Genomic DNA, 18,612 nt, shown 5'->3' on the forward strand with positions numbered 1-18,612 from the left:
TGCTCACATACCAGAAAGAATCATAAACCGTTTTCAATAGCGACATTCGATGGGTTATTGACGTTTCGGTTCCAACAGAATTTTGAAATTTGCCGGTTACTAGACCACAAATTTCGTTGGATGTACTCTTAAACCCCAATTCTAATCTTCCTGGGGGATCCGGGCACTTGCTCTCTCAACAATAATCTCTCCTTTTGTTTCATATGGTATGTATTGGAAGAATTCTACTTCTTGGCAGTGCGAAGCCATTTCCATGATCTTTCTGCATCTAAGAGATGAGGAACGAAAAATACTTTTGTAGGTAACATATGTCCATCTGATGAGACTTTCATTCCCTCCGGAGATTTAACGGCCGGTTCTGTTGATGTTCGTATGAGCTATGCTTTGCCAATGGAGCTGTTCTGGTGTTCCTGCAGATGAAGCTATTTGTTCAAAGAAGTGTAGATCTTCGTTCATATGTTGGCCCATCAAGGGTCTTTTTACATGTAATCGTAATTGTCCTTTTCTTCAAGTGATTTTTTTACTTTGGCGAACATACATTTGATTTTATGTTCGATTTCTTTAGCTCCAGAATGAAATTTACTTTGAGATAATTATAGCCCCAAGTAGCTCAGATCACTCGTTTCCATTTATCAAATAGCTGAGGCTTGACCCCAGCTTTGCGGGCAGTCGTTACGGTCAGATGGTCTTCGGGAAGAATTAGTTTGAAACGTGAACAGGAGTTCCACATAATTTACTACAGAAAAACTTTCACCGGAAATATAACAAATGAGTTGTGGTAAATTGGTTTTCTTTTTTCATTTTCTTATTTTTTCAAAAATATTTTGCCAGCTTTTAACGTGTAAACGATAAAATAATTGGGGTTGACTGTAAATATGTTGTGGTTCTCGTCAATTGTGGATCCATTTAATTTGTATTTAGTACCTTTTATGTTATTTTTATGTATTATATTATGTAGATTAATTATCGTTTCCGATGCTTGTAAAGTCTTTGTAGAACTTAAACGCAGAGCTTCTCCATTTTACAAGTAACTTTTTGTTTTCGCAAATAAATACATATTTCGTGTGCAGGAAGAATCAAATAACGCCAAAACACATCGTATCCAGATAAAAACAGGCCGCGATATGAGCAGCAACATCAGGAAACGGATGAGCCTTGAGCAACTGTACGCACAACAGGAGAAACAACAACTCAAAGCATATAGCACTCATTTAAAACTGGGCAAAGAATCACCTTCAATTGCCGCACGCTTACAATAAATGCTAGAAAAGAACAAATGCTAGGGAAGATACATCGAGCATGCGAGGTAGCCAAAAAACGAAGAACACATAGGGAGGCTCGTTTGACACAGCATAATATGAGCGAAGAGGACCGTGTACATATACTATCGAACTATGTAGTAAATAAATCATCGGTAATATTGATCCCCAAAGAATTGGCAGTTTTAAACAAGTGCATGCGCTAAATCCTTCAACATCACCAGATGAAACAGTGGTCAACATTGAAGCAGGTATAAAACGACTTAGCAGAGAAACCAAAGATGAAATCCGAAGTGGTATCAAGTATCAAAAGTTATTCTTACTGAGGAGCAGCGGAAACCAATCTCCGATCGGGATGACCTAGAAGTAATCCGCATACTAAGGGAAAAATCAGTATACTATCTCAAAGCCGACCAAAAATATAACATCTTCATAATGGATGAAACTGAATACGACGAGGCTGTGACCACAAAATTAAACAAAAAAGTTTTTTTTTGAATTGCGAAAAGATCCAATGCCCGATTTAATCAAGCGCGTAGACCGCGCCCTTATAGAAACGAGTAATGTCTTCAATGACATTACTAAGCTAAGGATGCCAAACCTATCGCTACCTAGGATCAGATATCAACCAAAGATATATAAGGAAGGTAACGAAATCACTGAAATAATGGCGAAACCCAACTCTCCAACCTATAATATTGCAAAACGACTAATCTCGGAGTTTGCCAAGGTAGCAGATGTGTACAGCAAACACGCTGTATTAAAATATCCCGACATCATAGACGCGAATGAGACTTTAATATCTTTTGATGCTGGTCAAAGGGTAGTGTAGGTCCCAGTGCGAAACCTGGATTGGTACCCACGATGGAGCATAGAATCTGGGAAACGCCTGCTGAACCAGCACCAACAGGTCTACTACCAAACCCTTTCTCAACCTTCAGGTGGTGACCGCTGGGAGCTCTTAACGAAAAGCTGCAGACGGGGAATGATGAAGGCGACTCTCCCGCGCCTAAAAACGGAACAAATTGTACCAACTGGTCCTCCAGGTTGGGGGTTGGGTAGGGCTGACAACCCTACATGGAAAACAACTTGTTACGAAGCCACAACTGGAGCCTCGGACTGGGCGGAAAACATAACGACGATCCCGGCAACAACAAAGGAATAATGATTTTCGCATTTTCTCATGGAACGTGCGCTCCCTGTACAGAAATGGAGGTGCCAAGCAGCTAGTCGATACCCTGTCCCAATATAGGGCTGATGTTATAGCGTTACAGGAGATGCGTTGGACAGGGACCGAGAGGGAGAAGAGTCGCTACACCATATATTATAGTGGCCAACCAGTAAACTATGTGCTCGGAGTAGGTTAGGAAATTTAAGCCTCATTAACGTTCACGCCCCTACAGAGGAGATTGCAGAATCGGAGAAGGATACCTTCTACGAGGCAGTAGAACGAACCCTCGAAGCCTGTCCCAGATATGATATGAAAATCATACTTCGGGATTGTAACAGCCAAGTAGAGACGGAGCCCGTATTCAGGCGATACGTTGGCTCCCATAGATTACATCAAAATGCAAATGATAACGAACTGCAGATTATTCAATTAACAGTGTCACACGAAATGGTTGTTCGAAGTACCTGGTTTGCGCGGAAAGCGGTCCACAAACATACATGGGCCTCTCCAGACGGGACTTCTTCTCAGCCTTGATGAATGTCAGAACATATAGGGGGGCCAATATAGACTCAGATCATAGCATTGGCATGGTGCTTCGAGCTCGAATAACAACACCACCCAGAATCCCCTCCGACAATCAGGTGAGAGTTAACACTGAAGCCATTCTCAACACAGCCCTCCGCGACACCTATAAGAGGGAAATGGATGCCGCAATAACCGCAGACAACAGAGGACCTAGAGATGAAGCATCAACAAATGATCTTCACTACCACCTGAAGAACATTATTATTGATACGGCCACAAACATACTTGGCCCCAGCCGCAAAAGAAGTTGGAACGGCTGGTTTGACAATGAATGTAAGCTAGCAACGGAACGGAAGAATGCTGCATACCGAATAATGCTGCATTCTCAAAGAACGCGGGCACGCGCGGAGACTTATCACGAACTCCGGCGAGCGGAGAAGCTGACTCACGGACGGAAAAAGGAAGGCTTGGAGAATCAACAAGTCTGTAAACTAGAAAAGTACAGGGAGCAATCGCACCAGGCGCGGAAGTTTTACCAACAAGTCAGTTGGATTAAGCCGTATACACCTCGATGCATGGCATTATCTGTCTCATACATAAAAAGGGAGATATCACGCAGTGCAGCAACTCTATAGTTATCACGCTGCTGAATACCATCTATAAGAGGCTTCACTCCAGGCAAATCAGCAATAGATCATATTTTCTCTCTGTGGTAGGCGATGGAAAAACTGTTGGAATATCAGTTGCTCCATATTTTCATCGACTTTAAAGCCGCCTATGATAGCATAGCCGGGGTAAAACTGTACACGGCTATGAGAGAATTCAGCATCCCGACGAAACTAATAAGACTGACTAGGCTCACCCTGACCAATGTGTGAGGCCAGATAAAAGCAGCAGGATCACTCTCAAGACCATTCGACATCAATAACGGTCTACGACAAGGGGATGCCCTATCATGCGTCCTCTTTAACCTGGCCCTCGAGAAAGTGATCCGTGATGCTGATGTAAATGCAAGAGGTACGATCCTCTTCAAGTCCACCTAACTACTGGCCTATGCTGACGATATCGACATCATGGGAAGAACGACCCGAGACGTACAAATTGCTTTCATCCAGATCGAGCAGGCGGCGCGAGATCTTGGGCTGCACATCAATGAAGGCAAGACAAAATATATGGTGGCAACGTCAGCACCGAAAACCAACCAACCAACAACATCAAACTGCACTGATCAAACGGGAAGAATAAGGATAGAAGAATACAACTTTGAGACCGTTGACAATTTCTCCTATCTAGGTTCGAAAACCACAAACGATAACAGCTATGATGATGAAATCCGCGCACGGTTGTCGTCAGCCAACAGAGCCTATTTCAGCTTACAAAATTGTTTCGTTCGAAACGTCTCACCATAGGGTCAAAGCTCTTACCGTACAAGACAATGATCTTACCAGACCTCATGTATTCCTCGGAGACTTGGGTTCTTAGGGAGGAAAATTGCGAACTCTTGGCCGAGTTCGAGAGAAGAATCCTCCGAAGAATTTTTGGCCCTACATGAGGATGGACATTTCCACAGCTTACATCACGACGAAATCTATGAGCGATATCATGGCCTTGAGGTTGCGGATAAAATCCGGCTCAATAGGTTACGGTGGGCAGGTAACCTAATCCGTATGGAGGAGGATGATCCAGGCCGGAAAGTCTTTAAGGGCAATATCTATGGTAGAAAAAGAAGTCGATGCAGACCCTGCCTGGAGTGGAGAGATGGCGTAGGTCAGGACGTCAGACAGCTTTTACGGATATCGAATTGGTGGACCTCGGCGCAAAACCGGGATGTCTGGAGTTCCTTATTAAGGCAGGCCTAGACCGGATACCGGTTGTTGCGCCGTTGATGATGATGATGTTCAAGCACTATTCCCGAATACACCGGTGAAACGGGCAATAGCTAGAAATGTGGTTCGTCAAATTCGACAAAACGTCAGAATAGAGGGAAAAAGTGGAAACATACGTAAACCTAGATGTTCTACAAAACTACATCGGAGGTAGTACTGTCACTACTCATTACCGAAATATTCATGGCGTATATTGAACCAATAATTAAAGAAAAGGGAATAAGGCCAAGAATATGGCTGTGATATGCCGACGACGTATTCGCTAGTTCAAAAATAAACTTATGAATATTCTGACGGAAATCAAGAAGGTACATCCAAACTCCAATTCACTGTGGAAATAGAAGTAAATGGATCCCTTCCATTCTTAGACCTGTGAATCATAAAAAGCAAAGGCGAATTTGAATTCAACTTTCTAGAAAATCAACAACAATCCAGCGAACGTAGTACACAGGCTCCGCACATATCCTCTAACCAAGGCAGATTTTGACAAGGAAAAGAAGTACATGCTCGACACAGCTCAGAAGATTGGGTACGAGAAGACTACGATTGAAAAACTAATTAGGCAGAAGCAAGAACCAATATGGAGAAGCCAACATACAACAACATTGTCCGACCAACCGAGCACGACTGGCGAGACAAATTGGATAAGTGTATCGATGTGCAACTATTTTTATAAAATAGAAACTCTTATGGGAAAATTCAACATAAAAGTTGCTGGTATCAGCAGAGATATCACGGTTAAAAGACGACTAGGCAACGAGAAGGACCCATAGAACGAATTATAGCGATTGCGACAAAGTCTATAGTACATAGGAGAGACCGAATGGCTCATCACGACGAGATTTTAAGAACACGTCAAAGAAGCGTCAAAGACGAGAAACCAAAATGATAAGATCAGCAGTGGCCGTGCACATTATCGAAGAGGGACATTCAGTAAAAACAGACAACCTGGAACCAGTGCGACATGTAAATAGAGCTCATACATTGGACGCATGAGAGAGCCTAGAAATGGTGAGGAGCGACCCGGAAAAGCGACTCAACACCGACGAAGGAAACTGCCCATCAAGGCTCATTAGAATGATCGCCTACAATACTAACAATCGCGTTACTCATTAAGCAATCCTTAATGAGTGGCACTAATAGAATAAATTGAGCTAAGCATTGAAGACGGGAGTAAGTACTCGTAGCTCCCGAAATAACATAAGTACTTATCTACGAAAATTTACTTATAAAAAGGAGAAGCATGCGTTTAAGTTTTATATTATGAAATTTTTTCCTACATATTTTAAAAAAAAATGTTAATTTTAGTTAATAAATTCGCTAATTTCCTTTTGAGCGATCTTTTAACCATTTCTCTCAATAGATTTCTACATTTCTCTTTTTTTTTATTAGCGCCCAAAGTAAACGTAATACCACCTTCAAGTAAACATAGGAACATTCGGATTTTCAGTTTCCAATAATTTTGTTTCTTTTCTTTTAAGTTCTGTTAAGTTCTACATCAGATACGTGGAAATATGATTATATTAACACAACCAGAAATGCGCCTATTAATAGAATCGTCTACGTCAAGTCTTGATATACAAAAAGCTTATCCCAACAATTTCTAATGGACAGCCATCGATTTCCCAACACCTATAGACCGGACGCGAAAGCTGATAAAAGTCTTGACGTGATGAGTCATATGGAAATCTTAATCTAATTTCAACGGGGTAAAAGGACGATTCAACGTTTGAAGGGTAACACAGTTCGTTTTGAAATTATGAAATTGACAAAGTAAAAAAAAGTTCTACTTTCGAGGAATCATAATTTCTGTAAGGACGAATGGCACCTGGAAAGTGTGCAAGTGCAATGAACCGGAAGCCTCTGTTCTGATAATGTCTCGTAATGGATTGGACGCATTGAACGATTCAACAGCATGAGAGATACCGGAAAGGAAAAAGGGAGGAGTGAAGTGAGCAGGAAAGTGTAGAAATGCCCAGCAGATTCTGCGAATGCAGATATTAGTTTTTATGAAATTGTAGAACTGGAGCTCATCGGTCGATGCGAGTTGCAGGGCCTTAAATATGGACACATTTCAATTTTTTTAATGCGATTTTTCAGTTGCTTTGATGGGTGGTTATTTTTCTGAATTGAGTGTTCTTTAGTTTTTACTTTTAACGTGTAGCCCAATAGGATACAGTCAATCCGAAATATTTTCAGTTCAATTATTTGATGATATTTAGAGATATTGGAGACAAGCATGTAATTATTATTATTTTAAGTTTTTTTTTTTTCAATTCATATAATAGGAAAATTAATATTATCCATTTTGGGTGTTTTCTTTTATATAATTCGGCGATAGTGTATTGTTCACTTAAGTGAACTTATTTCTACTGAAATTGAAATTTCTACTGAAATTGATGTCGTTCCTAGAACTAAGTGACTTACTATAACCATCGAATTGCACAAAAGTTCTTTCGGGCGCGGGGGATACCCTCTTGATAAAATGAATAATGAGTAAAGACTATACTACCCAACTGAAATACATTTTTGTTTGAATAAAAAAAGTTAAGGCTGAAAAAGGCATGGATAGATAAATCTGTTTAATTGATTCAAAATTGAAATATCGTCGTGAGGAAACCAGCGAGACTCCTCACCTTCAAGTGAAATAAACAAGCAACATAGAAAAATTAGATTTATATCCAATTTTATCCAATTTTTCACGAAAACACCCCTTTCATTCTAAAGGTATATAATTGGTACGATTATAACTAATAATACATAACACACAACTTTGGAAAGTTTGCAGGAACTACAAATATTATTAATAAAGTTATAGAAGGTAAAAACTTTGTATTTCAAGTGAATTTATCGCAATCCAAGACATGTGTGATGTTATTATCATAGAAAGTGAATTTATATGAACGACAGAGTTCGATGCACCAAGGGATATTTTGAATCTTTAACTATGTGCGAATGGAAAAACGTACATAGAAAATTTCTCACACAAAATCAACACAAACCCTATCTATCCGAACGTTGAGCTCTAGTATTCCGAATTCTTTTATTTTATCTAGTAAAACAACATCCGGTAGATTTAGGGCTTTGTTATGTCCGTACATATATTTCTATCATAATACAAACTAGTTCCTGGATTTATCACACTGATCCAGGATTGTAGTTGTAGTAACTAACACCTGCATGTACACATTTATACTGCTGGTCAAGTCGGAGATGTATTATTTTCGAGTAATCATTGTGTCTCTTCAGGTAGTCAGTATGGAAAAGAGCTAGCCATGCAGATATTATGTTTGGCCCAATGTTTTGCCATATCTCCGACAAATGTCTGAAGGAGCTTGAGTATCTTTTATTACATATTTTAAGCAATTTCGGGTACTTACTACCCCTGAATTGTGAAAATGTTTCCCTCGGTTTCCGAATAAATCCCGCGGCTGTTCAACCGCAAGTTAGACCTATATTTGTGGACATTAGTGTGAATTATATGCCGCAGAAACTCTCGATGGATAGGTTTTCTTGTCCATGTTTTTTCTTGAAATTAGCTCTTTATTTTCATTATGATCTTGTCGTCTTTTCTTGGAAGAATCATGCGTTCCATACAGCTTTTTAGATAGTGAGCATTATTTTAGTTTTTATTTTCTGAGTGATCGCAATCTCGGCGGATACCAAAGTTCACTTAATACTAGCACTGAGTGCTTGGACGATCCTACCTATTAAAAAAATAAAGGGGCTCTTGTGGTGTTAACCAGTGTTAGGTTAGTGGGAAAATCAGTCGAAGACTCACCGCAACATCGAGCACGAATGAAGAATGGTATACTTCTGTATGGTTTGAATCAGACTGTGTGAGAGTTCTAGGACAGCGGTGAGGGGTTTAGGTACAATACTTATAATAATAATAATCATTGGCGCAACAATCCAATCGGATCAGGACTTTGAAGTGTGTTAGAGCATTTCATTCAAGACCGTAACGGTACACTACAGGATTATACTACCCTGTAGGAGGCAATGTGGTCAGCATTGCGCTCGGTCGAGATTATTCCCTTGATTTGACTCAGGTACTCATTCACTGCTAGTTACAATACTTATAGCTGACTATATTATAGGAACTACAACCACTCAGTCGAGACGCCCGATTTCTTTGATTTCTCTAGCCACTGGCTTATAATTCACCTCCTTCTCCACGTTCAATGTTGCTGTTATGGTAACAACATCAATAATATACTTGGTGTAAGCCGTCTTGCCAACTAACAGCACCTCACGCTTGTTGTGCGGTGTATGTCGATCAGTTAGAACTTGCTGGTCCCAAAACTGTAAGCAGAACTGTCAGGTACAGCTTGTCAGTTCTCTAGACACAGCCATCTGTTCGACAAATGGCTGCCAGAGACAATTCATGTGTTTATCGTGTATTGCCTTCGACTTCCATTCATCGATTCGTTTTTGGTTTGACTTCACCCCACTCAGAGGATTGAAAGATCGATCCTTCAAATTAAGTGGAGTCAGCATACAGTCTGCCTCACAAATAGCCGCATGCAAGGGCCTCGTCTGCTTTTTGCTGTAAACATAAATGCATAACGAGTCGATTTGGCGATGATGTGCCGCCACGCCAACCACGCCCCTGCCTCCGATGTTACCAGGCAGGTTCATCTGCTCTACGGCAGGGTTTGGATGATGCATTCGGAATTTGGACATGGTGGTCCGTATCCGCCGCTGAACGTTCTACTAATCGGATTTCGTTTACAGTAATATTCCGAATGCATAAATCAGAGAAGGAATAGCGAATAATTGAATGCGCTTATTTTATTCTTCCTCGAGAGATGCGATTTCAGCACCAGCTTCACACGTCGCAGGAATTCGGACAGCAGAGCGTTCTTCAGCTCACTAATTCGAGCATGGGCGCCTTGCAGAATTTCTAAATACTTTTAGAAGTCTGTCTATGTTATGGTTTGAATGTGGAGGTCACCAATGCTATGTCCGGCTTGCGGCTTGTGATGACCTTCGCGCATCCGAATACGGCCAATCGACAATGTATACTGGTGAATTTTTGTACCTCTGCATCCGATCCAAACCTGGGCCCTCTTCGGTAACATCCCCAAAGTTTATGCCATAGTGGTACGGAGGGTGCCTTCAGTGATAATCCCCTAATTCCACTCCCAATATTTTTTCGCTTCCATTACCGAAAATTGAACTGTCTGAATGCTATTTTAGGATTCGGTGAATGTTCTGAAAAAACTTCGTGTTCTCTTTAGGGACAATGTAGGTAGTCCCCACGGTGGGAAGGGTAAAAATTCTTCCAACTGAATAATGACTTGGTTTGTGCTATTTACGCCAGAAATTCTGCACCTGGTCCAGAGCAGGGCACCTCCAGTTCTTCGAGCTTTTTATATCTTGTAGCACTTCCTCTTAGCTATCCATCCATCATCCTCCATAGTTTGGTTAAAACAATCCATCGGCCGCTTTGGTGGGCATGCTGTTCCAATCCTAATAGTAGCTCACTTAATATTATTCCCTCAACTGTTCTTTCCGTACCTGAAATTGCACGAATATGGGCCCCTTTCCAATTCTGTAGATGTTCCTGTGGTCCATAAAGCATCAGTTGTGTTCCTCTCTTTGCTAGTTGCGATGTTCAGCCCCACTTTGTTGCACTAGCTGCTAGTAAGATGTTTATTCTTTTATTTGTCAACTCTTCTTGAAACTCATATACTCCCATACTCTACTTTAGTCGCAACAGTGCTCCCTTGTGAAGTACATATTGGTCTTTACCTACACTAGTCTAGTTTTCACCATTTTATTCATCCCAATGCGAGGGGTCCTTGACTTGTTTAACTGCAGTTTTATTTTAATAATCATTGCTTTGCTTAAACGTTCTATTAGATGCAGGTCTTGCTAATAAGCGTAGATAACTAATTTTCCCTTCTATTTTTACATGTCTAGTTTACTCTTCCGTTTAGTATGGGGTTTTATGTAGACCCGATGGTTCGGATGTCTTAGTGGTTAGAGCGCATCGAATGAACAAGATTAATCAGGGCATCAATCGGAGTCTTTACCTATTCTTCCCGTGATACAAACGTCAATTCCACCGTTTCAGAAAATATCTTATCACGAACTTGACAATTTAATGCTTCCAAAAAACTCGCAATGGAATTTAGATCAGATTTCTGGGGCGTCTATACTATTTGTTTTTTAATTTTTTTTTTACTAAATCCAATGCTTAATCTAATTAGACGAATGTTTTGAACTAGGATCATCTTGAAAGATCTCATGCTCACTTAATTTTTCATGAGCATAAGCGGACATATTTTGTCCGAAGACATGACCGTAGGTTTGAACTGTTATGATGGCCTCACCTTGCGTTGAAGAACTAACTCTATTGTGCGAAAAGTAATCTACAATGTAAATTAAGAAAAGAACTAGGTATTGTTCCTTATACTGTAAATATTTTTATTTTTCTTCCGCATACAATTGTTTCGGAAACCACGTGCCTCCTTCCTCAGTGCTAGTACCGAAACAATTGTATGCAGAAGGAAAATAAAAAATATTTACAGTATAAGGAACAATAACTAGTTCATTTCTTAATTTATATATTAACTGTAAAAAAAAACATGGACATTAATTTCAACTCAATCTACAATGAATATTGATGAGAAAATGACCGATTTAATTTATAGTTCAGATGGTAACACTTCCATCTTCGTGGTAAACCTATTGCACCTAGCATTTTAGACGGGCTTGCTTGTCCTTAGGAGTCTTAGGTATCAAATACCGTCGCAAGGCAACAAATTGAATTTACTTTTTGTCACTTCAAAGAGGATGACCCCAATCTGCAAAGGACCAGTGGTGATGCTTGGAAGAAAATTTCAAAAGGACTCCCTGAACACCTTGAATTTTCGACTAAGTTCTTCCCATCTTCAATTAAAAACACCCCCACAATAAAACATAAAAATCCGGATAAAAAAGATTCACATACTATTCTTTTCTAAGCATTTGATTTCATATCAGCCAACCGTTTCCATTTTTTTAACCCCTACTGTATATTTGAAGGCTTTGTGAAATAGTACTGTGGAAATTTTACCTCGTCTTATCTAGCTTCCGAACAAATGGCTGCTTTCTGTTTTTTTAGGGTTTTGTTTGTAAAAAAAACCTTATTATATGTAGAACAAAACCTTATTAATATCGGTTCAATGTCTCTCCCGATGACTATCTGTTTGTCCGTCTGTTTGTCGCACGCGCTTTTCTCAGAAACGGTGGGAACTGTGAACGCCTGCATATGCTGTGAGTTGCATCTTTCTACGTTGAATTCAAGGAGGATGTAATTTTTTGTTCACCAAATATAGTCAGGTTAGGTATCGAATTAAAGGTTTCGATTAGTATCTACTTTCCGAAGTCGGTCTTAGCTTTGACATTTGTTGAAAAGGCGGGGAGTGCGAGGGCTGGAAACTGACCCGTTCTCAGAAACTACACAACCGAAAAATTTGAAAAAAAAAATCATGAAGCTGCTTCTGCACGATATCCAGGCCTCAAAATATTCTCCATATAAATATCTATTCAAGTTAATAATAGTACATTACTATGTTTTTGGAAATTGATTAGAAACCGCCCTTAAGTGTATCCTAGAGTAATAATAGTAATACAGTATGAAGGATGATATCCCCAAGTTTAATCAAAACCGTAATGTTACTGATAAACTTACAATAGTTCAATTCAAAATACTAAATATTAATATCACACTAAAGGGGTAGTCTAACATGCTAACTATGTATGTATATGCATTATGCGCTACGCACAAATGGGGTAGTTCTGCACTCAAATATACTTACACAAGAAATAAACAAAACCGTGCATACCGTCGAGCTTCCGGTTTTCGACTTGCTTTTGCATCTGTTTTAGTCGACACTGGGTGTCTGACAATGCAGGGAACAGGTATATTTTATTTATTTGCTTTCGGTGAATGTTCTCTCTTCCCTTTTTAGATAGACAGCGGGAATTATTCTGGTCTTCGCAATTATCATGTATAGTCTGGATGTTTTTGTAATTTGCTTAATGTCCCTCTCTCTGCAACTCCGAACAATTCGTTTCGTTGGGTTGGAAGTTTACAAACATCTGCTCTCAGGCTGGTTGGGTTCTGATTCCGCAAGGGTATATTCATGCGTACCTATAATGGTTCTTTTACATTGTTTCCCCATGTACCGCTTCTCAGATATCTCATATACGAATTTTAATCTGTGGTCCGCTGGCAGTTCTTATTATTCCTTTCATTATAAAAGATTCGATGATACTCTTCAATTATTAACTAGCCCACTTCTAAGAGTATTCCCTGGAAGAATATCTAGGAGGTGACACAGGAAGATGTACTCAAGATAGCACTACTTCCACCTGAAATTTGAATAGAATGTCAGTAACAGATGTGGCGTTCTAACAAAAAAAAACTGTTTAATTAATTACTAAGAATAACCAAAATAAAGTCAGTAATTATTCGAATTCCCCCCATAATTCCTCCCGACACACCACGGATTATCCAGGGTTCTTTTTAAGGTTTTGTGTGAAACAAAACCTTATTAGAATGGTGACGGTGTCTGTCTGTCCGTCTGTCCGTCTGTCTGTCTGTCTGTCTGTCTGTCTGTCTGTCTGTCACACCCGATTTATTCGGAAACGGCTAGACCGATTGTCACGAAAATTGGTGAGAGTATGTAATCTGGTGATCCCTTTACATGCAGTAAGTGGCGCCATCTTGCGTTAAGTTTAAGGGGGGGCTCTCCGTACATGTGAATGGAGGGTGCAAATTTTTTTTTCACAGAATGTAGCCAAGTAGGGTATCAAATGAAAGGTCTCAATTAGTACTTTTCGAATCTGGTTCAATATTTGATATTAGATGAAACATAGGGGAGTGAGGGTTCAAAATATGACCCACAAAAAGTGTAACAGGTCTCGTTCTCAGAACCTATCCAACCGAAAAATCTGGAAAAAATCACAGTGGTGCATCTCTACGAAATCTAGGCCTCAAAATATATCCGGTTCCGATATCTGCACAAATAAAGTTAATAATAGTATATTTCCACATTTTAGAAATTTACCCGGCACCCCCCCTTATGTTCATCCCAGGAGCACAAAATTTGGCATAGGTATAACGAAGAATATGGTGCACAGTTTGGTCAAGTTTGAAGAAAATCCAACTATTATTAACAAAGTTATTGGGAGTGAAACTTTACAATTTTTTGTGAATTTCGTGCACTCTACAACCCGCATGACGTCATCATCACATATCAATTCGTCAATACCACAACGAAATGAATTTTTATGAATTGGGTCGCAGACAATTATTTTGTTTTAGTTTTTTAGTTATTTGTCAACCAGACATGTGTATATGTAGGTATATAATATATGCGTGCTAATGAACTTTGCGGCTAGTGCCTAATTCAGATAGATATAAGCCGTAAATCGGAAATATGGGTACGATAAATTTAGATATGTGCATATATGTGTACAGCAGGTAATAGGCAGTTTGTTTGTTTAGGGTGAGCATGATATCTATGGCTCTAATATGTACGTATGTCTCCTAGTTTGGAAAAATATGAAGGATTATGTTGGATTTGTAGCTATATACGGACAGAGAAATGTGCGTCTCTTACATAAGATGAACACAAAACCTTTATACCCGAAGCGCGAGCTTCCGGTATTCCGACTTGTTTTAACGTTATTCTTACTCTACTTGAAATTTGATTTCGGAATTACTATAAATGTAACCTTCTGGACAATTCTTGTTCTGGTCATTCATTCTATTATAATTTGGATCCTTACCCAATGTTCACTGTCCTTCCCGGTTGACTTGGCGGTTCTCTGCGGCTCGTTGTCGGTCTTAGACGTAAGGATGGCTTAGTCAAAATAATGAAGCTTTTCTTTCACATTAGGCAGCAGATCTATTTTCGTACTGCTTTCTATCCTTTCAGTCTCCATTGTTTTAACAATTCCTCCAGCTACTTCGTGGGGTTTTTGGCGATGTTTCTTGAAATGTTTTTTTTTTGGCTTTTTGTTCACAGCCGAATCTGTGCTAATAACACAATGAGGTGGTGACATTTCTACACTTGCGACTTTAGCTAGATGAAGTGTCATCACGTGTGCCCCTGTATGTCGTCCCCAGAATATTGCTCCCGGGTGTTATCGACATTTCACTGCAACTTCCATTTTCTTTATAGTTGCCCTGGATATTAGTGATTTGGAGATTTGGCTTCCTCTGATTCCCAAGTTTGTATATGGTACTGGAGCTTGCTTATTGCCTTTTTTTTTTTTTGTTTTTCTTTTCTCTCGTGTTCAAATTCGTTCGTTGGGTCATAGCTCTAGCCAAGGATTATTTCATAGGCCGCGTGTGATCAGGCTTTCTTTAATGTATAACGAGATAAATCGTATATTGATCCTGCCCTGCCTTCATATGGCTTAAACATACTTGATTCCCTGCAGCGGAGTGAGTGGTGACATTTCTAGGAAAAAAGAGTATTGCAAATGCCACTAACTACCTCATCGTAGAATGTTCAGTTATGAGAGGACCTTGATTTCTGAACCATGACTACAAGGCCGTAGGCTTGCTGTTGCTGTTGATTGCGGTAATATGCTACTTGTTCATTGTTTAAGATCGCAATGCATTCAAGAGGTGGCAAGCGTTTTTATATCCTGGTGAAAAGCTTCGCATTTTTCTCAGTTTGCTGGATGTATATATTTTGGATAAGTAAGCCATTTGGGATACTTCCTGCAATCCTCACCTTTATAGGACAGTGTGCAGTATATTGAATCACACATATGCTGTGGCATATGATCCTTACTTTTATGGACCTGTATCATTTTTCATACCATTCTAAACGGGGTGATAGGATTCTGACCAGATTCTCGTGGAGTTGGATGATGGCTAGGTAGGTATTTGGAAAGGAAGTTATTGCAACTTTGTTGGTTATCAGGTGTATTGATTTTTTGAACTGAGATCTCCTTGTCTTGTAGAAAGCATTGATGACTTTTTCAGCGATGATGTACTGTAGTAAGAGGGCGACCTGTGTATCTGTCTGTCATCATTAGGCCATGGTTCGGTTATTTTAAAGTTGTCATTAATTTAAATAATTAATTAAGTTTTATTAAAACGCGAACTTTGGGTACTTGTCCGATACAATGCGCAGTGTTGCGTTTTTGGTAGTCTCCGTAGGGGCTCGGTACCTAACTCTTCGTTTGCTTTGGGAACCACGTATATATAACTAGCAGATTATAATGTCCTGCTTAAGAGCTCTTACTGTCTCGACGTGTCCGTACTTCTCTAGATTCATGGGTTTGGGACACCCAAATGAATGGGTTGGTCCTTTACCAAATCTGTTGTGGTCGTTGAAAATCCCGCTACTTTTACTACAAAGGTATTTAGAGTCTTACGTTAATATAAGGTAAGGTACAGTTCGGCGTATTCGACGCCAAGATTTTCTTAGCCGCCTATTGTTAGCAGGTGTTTTGACGTTGCTGTTATTGTGCTGCAATTTGAACGATACAGTCTGCTACCTTGATGATGGCATCCAGGGTGCGATCTTCTGCTGAAGGCGTGCTTTGAGGACATGGCGCAGAAAAGTGTTGACGGAGACTTGGAGCTTATGTTTAACAGTAGCCTTCACTTTCCGCACTCTCAAATTAGCAAAGAACAGTCTTAGTTTGATCTTATTGTTGAGATAACTGCATTTCCAGAATTTAGGCAAAGCAGCGAAGGTAGATATAGCGTTGTTCGTGCGTCAAGCCATATCGATGGTACCGTCATAAGAAGCGACGCTTCCTAGATATACAAATTTATCCATGACGTCGATGATTCTATGACTCGGTGAGAGAGAAAACAAGCGTCATCAGCGTAGTCGAAGTGTTTGGGGGAAGAGGTTATGATCCATTGAAACCATTCATGTCCTCCTGACAAAGCAGCATAAAGAATGTTATTGGTAACAAAAAGAAATAATATCGGGAACAAGATGTAATCGTTTGGACTTCAAATTATTCTGAGATTTGAACCTTGATGTAGTACGTAACTTTCGGCGTCATCACCAGAGTCGTTCTGGCAATAGCTATTAGCTTCTTCGTTCTTCTATTGACGCTGTCGGAAGCCTTTTCAAAATCGTGGAAGAGCCGGTGAAGCTGCTGTGCTGTGTTGATGTGGTCAAGAAGATTCAGAGCCAAAACCAGCTTGTTCTCTGTCTATCAAGCCTTCGAGATGTTCCTTGATGCATTTCAGGAAAATGTTAGCTATTATCTTTGGAACGGAAAATAGTCCTCAAATTGTTACACCCAAGACTCAAGACGGGTATTTTTTTTCGGAATCTTAACGACCATTCCTCTCTTCTACTCTCCGGGAAAGGTCTTGGATTCCCAGGTTCGGATTTCATACAGTTAAGAAAAGTAGTGTTTTTTCCATCTCTTCAGTTGTCGTCATCGTGAATGAGGAGTAGACTGTTAATGTCCCTCGATTGGGACGATATGCAAGTTCTTCAGTAGCGCAGACTAAGTTGGATTTCCTAGGATTTCGCACGGTATTGGATTTCGAGCACGCCACGCTACTTATCACTCACAGTGATCGTTGCCTTCAATCCACCTCATTTATGCTGGACAAAAAAAGACCATTCTTGATAGCAATCCAATGCTCATCAATATTCTCGGGCGAATTATTTAAGGTCTTTGTCGTTTGATTGTCATGATAAGTCTCTCATAGTAGAGCAACAGCTGGATCACACCAGCAGTCGTTGTTGAAATTTGGGGGGCGCAGCTCTCCAACCCTGTGAGAGTTGTGGAACCAAGATTCAACCGAAGGTTAGTGGTCATCAGATGATGGTCCCTTTCGAAGCCAGTTTCACCGCCTCGATTGTTACGCACATCCACGCCGCCAGTGACTAATTTGACATCAGTTGCGCGTGTGCTACCACTTGGCTCAGAGTACAAAAACGAAATACCGCAAGAGGGAGGGGGTTCTCTCCAGAGTCCACTATCTCACTTCGCTTAGGCTCAGAATATCCTGGGTTGGAGAAAGCGATCATTCTGGGCAACCTCGCTAACTTGGTCAAGGTATGTGTGCACACTTGGAAACCAACCATTAGCTGTTTTCTACAGCCGAAGGTCGTGTTCCTTTCGGTCAGTTCCTATCAGTTGTTCACGTTTCGGTGGCAGAAACGACAAATTCTATCTCTTCTTTAGTCACCTTTTGGGACAAGCAGCGAATATTTTCAGTATATCCTTAAACCTGAACTCACATTGCTAAAGGCACATCCAAAGCTTAGGGTATATTACGTGGAAAGTAGATAGCCTTTAAATGCGGGCGGCGTAAATAGCAAGATTATTTCAAAGACCAGCATATCCCTCAAAATCATTGGTATGATTGTCGGTGACTTGGTGCTTGTCGAGTGCCTGAAAAGATTCCAATTTGCTCAAGCCCATAAGTCTGAACAGATGATTTCAGCAAAGCTGCCCCTTGGGAGACGATAGGACGATATCGGTGTGCTGATGTAATTAACCTTTCTTTCAATTTCATTTAAAGAGCCTCGGGCCTGGCTTCATTGCCATTTGCGATTTCGTACTTAAGGGGGTCATCCCGTGTGTCGGATCCGCGGAATCGAATTTTTTTTTGCATCAATTGTATCTAGATATAGTGTAGAATATATGGGTAAAGTGTTTTTTTGATATTTGGAGTCGTTCGGAAATTATAGTGTTAAACACGTAATAAGTCACATGCCAGATTTATGTTGATCGTCGTAATAAAGCTCGTATTTATCGATCCGAATGACGT

General features: G+C 40.2%; 1 protein-coding gene and 1 long non-coding RNA gene across 4 annotated transcripts in view; both read left to right on the forward strand.

Annotated features, from left to right (window-relative positions):
- The window catches only part of LOC119655906 (flotillin-2), a 364,992-nt gene that overhangs the window by 15,479 nt on the left and 330,901 nt on the right, over positions 1-18,612 (forward strand). The gene's annotated exons all lie outside the window — the stretch shown is intronic.
- On the forward strand, positions 658-7,617 carry LOC119655909. Its single transcript, XR_005249966.1, has 3 exons — positions 658-778; positions 6,323-6,577; positions 6,639-7,617. It is a non-coding gene; the product is annotated as an uncharacterized LOC119655909 (long non-coding RNA).

The sequence above is a fragment of the Hermetia illucens genome, chromosome 4 (assembly GCF_905115235.1).
Source record: "Hermetia illucens chromosome 4, iHerIll2.2.curated.20191125, whole genome shotgun sequence".
NCBI classification, from domain to species: domain Eukaryota; kingdom Metazoa; phylum Arthropoda; class Insecta; order Diptera; family Stratiomyidae; genus Hermetia; species Hermetia illucens.